The following is a 6,000-nucleotide window of genomic DNA, read 5'->3' on the forward strand; positions in this document are numbered from 1 at the left end:
TCTTTGAAGCCCCCATGGACTGCAGCACACCAGGTTTCCCTGTCCTTCAGCATCTCCTAGAGCTTGCTCAAACTCATGTCCATTGAGTCAGTAATGTCATCCAACCATCTCATCTTTTGCTGCGCTCTTCTCCTTTTGCCTTTGACCTTTGCCAGCATCAGGGCCTTTTCTAATGAGTCAGCTCTTCACATCAGGAGGCCAGTGTATTGGAGCTTCAGCTTTAGCATCAAGTCCTTCTAATTAATATCCAGGATTGATTTCCTTTAGGATTGACTGGTTTGATCTCCTTGAAGTTCAGGGGACTCTCAAGAGCCTTCTCCAACACCACAGTTCAAAAACATATATGTAATAAAAGGTTAACATTCAAAAAAAAAAAAATCAGATCTTTGGTGGTCAGCTTTTTTTTTAATATAAATTTATTTATTTTAATTGGAGGTTAATTACTTTACAATATTGTATTGGTTTTGCCATACATCAAATGAATCTGCCACAGGTATACACGAACTCTCACATCCATACATGACTACTGGAAAACCCATAGCCTTGACTATATGGCAAATTATAGTCTTTGTGGGCAAAGTAATTTATCTGCTTTATAATATCCTGTCTAGGTTGGTCATAGCTTTTCTTCCAAGGAGCAACAAGTTCATGGCTGCAGTCACCATCTGCAGTGATTTTGGAGCCCAGGAAAATAAAGTCTGTCACTGTTTCCATTGTTTCCCCATCACGTTGTCATGAAGTGCTGGCACTGGTTACCATGATCTTTGTTTTATGAATGTTTAGTTTTCAGCCAGCATTTTCACTCTCCTCTTTCACATTCATCAAGAGGCTCTTTAGTTCCTCTTTGCTTTCTGCTATAAGCATGGTTTCAACTGCATATCTGAGGTTAGATATTTCTTCAGGAAATCTTGAATCCACCTTGTCCTTCATCCAGTCTGGCATTTTGCATGATGTACCCTGAATATAAGTTATATAAGCAAGGTGACAATATACAGCCTTGACTTACTTGTATATACACATACACACAGTTAAGTTTAAGTAATTTTACAGTTGAAAGTGAAAGTGAAAGTGAAGTCACTCATTCGTATCCGACTCTTTGCGACCCCATGGACTGTAGCCTATCGGGCTTCTCCCTCCATGGGATTCTCCAAGCAAGAGTACTGCAGTGGGTTGCCATTTCCAATTAGTTCTTATTAATTATACTACAGACAATTATATTAACATTACATATCATTGATTTCTTCATTTGTTCTGAAAACATTTATTGTGTTTCCATAGGCTAAATAAGAATAATAATACTAAATAAAAACTCACCTAAATGTTTTACTCAGAATTTCTCTATAAAAAATGGAATGCCATCTCAATGCATTTAGCGGAAAATGTAGCTCTCCACGTTTGTGTGGATATGCACACGTGTATGTTTAACAGTCTCTCCAGAAGGAGTTACATAGGAAGAGAGGACATAACACAGGGGCTAATTCAAACTCTTTTGGTTGAGACCAGACAGAAGGTACATCATCTGTGGAAAATTCTTAATCCCTGTGTCTCTCATTCTATAATATGCTTCTAAGAAGATAATCCCATAAATTTGTTGATCAGATTGAATGAGTTCACACATGAAAATTGCTTAGAAGAGAGTCTCGCATGTCCTCAGAGCTACTAAAAGACAGCTGTGGTTACTATTAGTCTATAATTATTATTATCCAGGAGAGGTAGAGCATTGGTAACTGTCTTTGGGAGGTAGTGCTTTGGTAACTGTCTTTAAGTTGCATACCCCTGCCTTGTCCTTGGATCATTAGAGTACAATTGGCCTCTTCTCTCTCATCTGTAGGAATATATCATGGCTGGTGACACAACAGTGCCCCTGAATCCTGTGTGACTTTGGGACATAAATGAAGCAGTTCTTACTGCTCTTGGTTCTAGCTTCATCTTTTTTTGACCAGAGAGGTTTTATGGGTTTTTTTTTTTTTTTTTCATAAAACAAATAAGATGCAGGTTCTGAAATTTGTTTATTAAAAGAGTACTTCCTCTGTTTTCAGACCTGAAAACCAAAATCAGTTCTCATCTCCCTTATTTAGTTCTGGAGTACATTCTAACTAATTCAGATTTTAAATGATGGAAATGGACTGTTGGGAATCATATATCTGTGTTAATAGCATAAATATATGTATAGTTCTGTGGGTCATATATCCTATATTTGCTGCACTGAACTTATTTTCTTCCAAAGATTTTCTGTTAATAATGAGTGCTTGGGGCTGGTGCATGGGGATGACCCAGAGGGATGTTGTGGGGAGGGAGGTGGGAGGGGGGGTTCATGTTGGGATCGCACGTATACCCGTGGTGGATTCATGTCAATGTATGTCAAAACCAATACAGTATTGTAAAGTAAAATAAAGTAAAAATAAAAATTAAAAAAAAATAATGAGTAAAGAGGAGTTAATAAATAATTCTAAGGAAATAAATATCTGGGAAATAATGTGAACTTTGTTGGCAAGAAAATTTTAAGTTTGTAGCCCTCTTATTATATTTATAGTACATACATTGGGTAAACAAAACAGCTAAATTATGAAATATGTATTATTCCTTACAAACTATCAACAAATCACAACGTGGAAGGAAAATATCTATAAACAATGACTCTTCAGTACTGCTCTCTACTTTTAGTCTGTTTATAAATTTATACTTTGAATATTAAAAATCAAATAGCCTATTATCCACACAGTTCTGAGTAACTCATTTAAGGTGTTACCTGGAAGCTAACAAATAAAATTGAGTGTTACTCTTCCCTTCTGTAGTGCTTTTCCCAGGTATAACTTTGCTTTTTCCTATAACTCTGTATTATTGAAAAAATATTAGTATATTTTATGTCCTCCTCCTCTATAACGAGTAACCTAAATCTTCTTTGTAACCCTGTGTTAGTCACTCAGTCATGTCTGACTCTTTGTGACCCCATGGTTGTAGACTGACAGTCTCCTCCATACATGGAATTCTCCAGGCAAGAATGCTAGAGTAGGTAGCCATTCACTTCTCCAGGGGATCTTCCTGACCCAGGGATATAACCCAGGTCTCTTGTGTTGCTGACAGATTCTTTACAATCTGAGCCACTAGGGAAGCCCACTGTGACCCTAGAATTATGGAATTATGTATTTATATATCAGAGCATACCTCTAAATTGTCTTTCAGTTTTCTCACTCTGTGAGCTTTGTGATCAAATTACTTTCTAAAGAGACTCAAATGAGAGGACTTTTTCATGTTAGTTTTGATGGATGAATATAAATGCACCGTATGATCTGCTGTTATCTATGCATTTTAGGAATGCATTTTCATTTGCAAGGACCTTTCTCCTTGTATATAATTTAGTGACTAAATATACTACCAAATTCTGTGAATATTTAATTTTATTCTATTTATACATATAACATAGATTAAATCATTTCAAATCTGATATTTTCCCATTCACATCTCTCAGATTGATTTCTGGATGTCTGAACCATAGTTATAACTTTTTGACTTTCAAATTGTTCCCTTTGTCAATGGCCAAAGCAGATGAATGATGCATGTCAGAAAGGCCATAAAACAGGCAGCTTTGTTTAGTAAAATTTAAGTTAAACTATGTATCAGTGTGAGTAAATTCTCAATACCTCAATACATGCAATTTTTTTCATCATTTCCTCTTTTGGTGATCAAGATATTTATCCCTCAATGACTTATATTCTTACAGAAGTCACTGTTCACTTCAAGAAGATCAAGTCCATCTCTTTTTCATAAATACTGACATGATATTCAGGATTAGCCCTTCCTAAGACACTTCAGTATTTGTATGAAGCTTAATGCATAATAGTGCTTCCTTTTTAACTTCATCCAATTCTTGATAGTTCCTATTGGATTTTAGTAACCAGTTGTATTTTTTCAGTGTTTCTGCTTGACCTTTTAACTTCTTTATTAAATTATTATTTCCTGTTGATTTTTGTTAGCAGTTTTCAGGAAAATATTTGAGAGAATGGTCATTTAAAAAGAAATTTCAATCTTATTTGTGACAGCTTCAGGAAATGGGTGACCTCATCTCCTTGATTCTTGTTCTAGAATTTATGGTCATTAATTTCATTAGATTATCTGAGGATTTATTTATTTTGTTAGTTGATTGTTTCTTCATTATATGAACTAATATTTCATTATTCTTTGATAAAGTGTTTTTTTAATTTATAAAATGACTCTCCTTCAAATTTATTTTCTTTTTTATATGTCTTCAGTAATATAAGACTATATTATAAGTATATTATAACCATGAATGGATGGGAGAAACCTTGTAAATAATAGGTATTTTATTTTAGAAGCCATAAAATATGAAACAATTATCTATGTTGACAGGGAATTTTAAAAGCATGTCCATAATAGCAGTTTCATTAGACAAAGTCTCCAGTTATCAATGAAAAGTAAATTGAATTTCAGGTCCCTATACACAGGGTATAAGTGTGAGTGCGTATGTGTGTGTGTATTTAAAACATGTTGAATTTTTATCTCTTTTCATCAAAATTTAGTGTATCATCAGAAGCGATTAGTATTGCTTCAGGAAATAAAAACAGTGACACAAATACATAAAACATGCAAAGAGAGGCAGTATTAAAATTGTTCCAGCTAGGTGATGGTTTTTCTACATCATTTCTTGTTCTAATTATTTTTACTACATTTTGGGTATTTCATCTCTTTGAAATTAAATTTTGACTCCACTCCTCTTTTCTTATGCTCTGTCATTGTGTGGCATTGTGAAGTATGCCTATGCTAGAATTTTAATTTGAGAAATCCCCCAGGAACCATTTTGAAGATATTGGGTGAGATTTAGAAAATCAAATAAATGACCCTTTCCCTTAGGAATAGATAAAGAAGGCATATTTCATTGGAATTACTGCAGTGTAAATCACATGGCAGAAAACTCTGGGTGAATGTTAAGTAACTGAAGAAAATGCTCAGAGTTGCCAAGCATTTGTTACTTTGCTATGCCCTTGTCCAGACTTCACAAGTTTAAATTACTTGCTTGGCTAATAAATCTAACATTGATTTCAAATATAAAAGGACATACAGTTTCATATTGTGAACTAGGTAATCCATGAATATAAGTTATTTATTAATTTGATGCTGTTTTTGAAAATATTATGTAACAATAATTCAGTACTGAATGTTGTAATTACAGTGTGCATGTGTGTGTGTGTGTGCTCAGTTGCTTCAGTCCTGTCTAACTCTTCATGACCCCATGGACTGCAGCATGCCAGGCTTCACCATCCTTCACTATCTCCCAGAATTTCCTCAAACTCATGTCCTTTGAGTCTGGGATGCCAACCAGGTATCTCATCCTCTGTCATCCCCTTTTTCTTCCTGCCTGCAATCTTTTCCAGCATCAGGGTCTTTGCCAATGAGTCTTCGTTTTGCATCAGGTGTCCAGAGTATTGGAGCTTCAGCTTCAGCATCAGCCCTTCCAATGTATATTCAGGATTGATTTCCTTTAGGATTGACTGGTTTGATCTACTTGCATCCAAGGGGCTCTCAAGAGTCTTCTCTAACACTGCAGTTCAAAAACATCAATTATTCAGTGCTCAGCTTTCCTTATGGTCCAACTCACAACCATACATGACTACTGGAAAACCATAGCTTTGACCAGATGGACCTTTGTCAGCAGAGAGATGGCTCTGCTTTTCAATATGCTGTTTAGATTTGTCATAGCTTTTCTTCCAGGGAGCAAGCCTCTTTTAATTTCATTGCTGCAGTCAGCGTCTGCAGTGCAATGCAGCAAATCTATTACAGTCACTATCAGGTTTGTCTGAAAAATTATTGCTAAGTAAGTTGAATGAAGAAATGAATGAAATTCAAATGTTCATGTAAAATGGTGAAATAATCAGCTTCCATTCTCTGACTTTCTCTACTCCAATAAACTTTACATCTATTTTTTTTTCAGTAGCTCTAACTCTGCCACATTTTTACAACTTGTTCAAACTTGTAGTACATTAC

Source organism: Budorcas taxicolor, chromosome 20 (genome assembly GCF_023091745.1).
Source record: "Budorcas taxicolor isolate Tak-1 chromosome 20, Takin1.1, whole genome shotgun sequence".
NCBI classification, from domain to species: Eukaryota; Metazoa; Chordata; class Mammalia; order Artiodactyla; family Bovidae; genus Budorcas; species Budorcas taxicolor.